The following is a 456-nucleotide window of genomic DNA, read 5'->3' as shown; positions in this document are numbered from 1 at the left end:
CAATCATAAAAAAAAGCATAAGAATGAAAACATAAATGGAAGAAAATGAAATAAAAAAAATCTAAACAAAAACAGCTACATTATAAAGCAATATAAAATATGAAATACTAAAAGCAAGAACATGTCTGCATTGGTTTTTGCTGTGAACTTAGCAGTTGTTTAAAATCCCTTGGAGAGGTCAAGATCGAGATCTTCAGATCTTTTTGCAAGGTGTTCCAGGAAACGGGAGCGGAGGAAGAGAAGGTCCTTTTGCACGGACAAAAAGACAGAAAAAGACGAAGGTGCAGAGCTGAAGATGTTCAGTTTCTCTTTAGGAGTGACAAGGATGGAGAAGATCAGGAACGAGATCATCAGAGGTACAGCACAGATTGAACAACTGGGAGATAAAGTTAGAGAGGACACACTGAGATGGTTTGGACATGTCCAGAGGAGGGACAGTGGTTTGGACATGTCCAG

Source organism: Nematolebias whitei, chromosome 20, assembly GCF_014905685.2.
Source record: "Nematolebias whitei isolate Nwh7 chromosome 20, NemWhi1, whole genome shotgun sequence".
NCBI classification, from domain to species: Eukaryota; Metazoa; Chordata; class Actinopteri; order Cyprinodontiformes; family Rivulidae; genus Nematolebias; species Nematolebias whitei.
Note: the sequence above shows the minus strand (reverse complement) of the source record.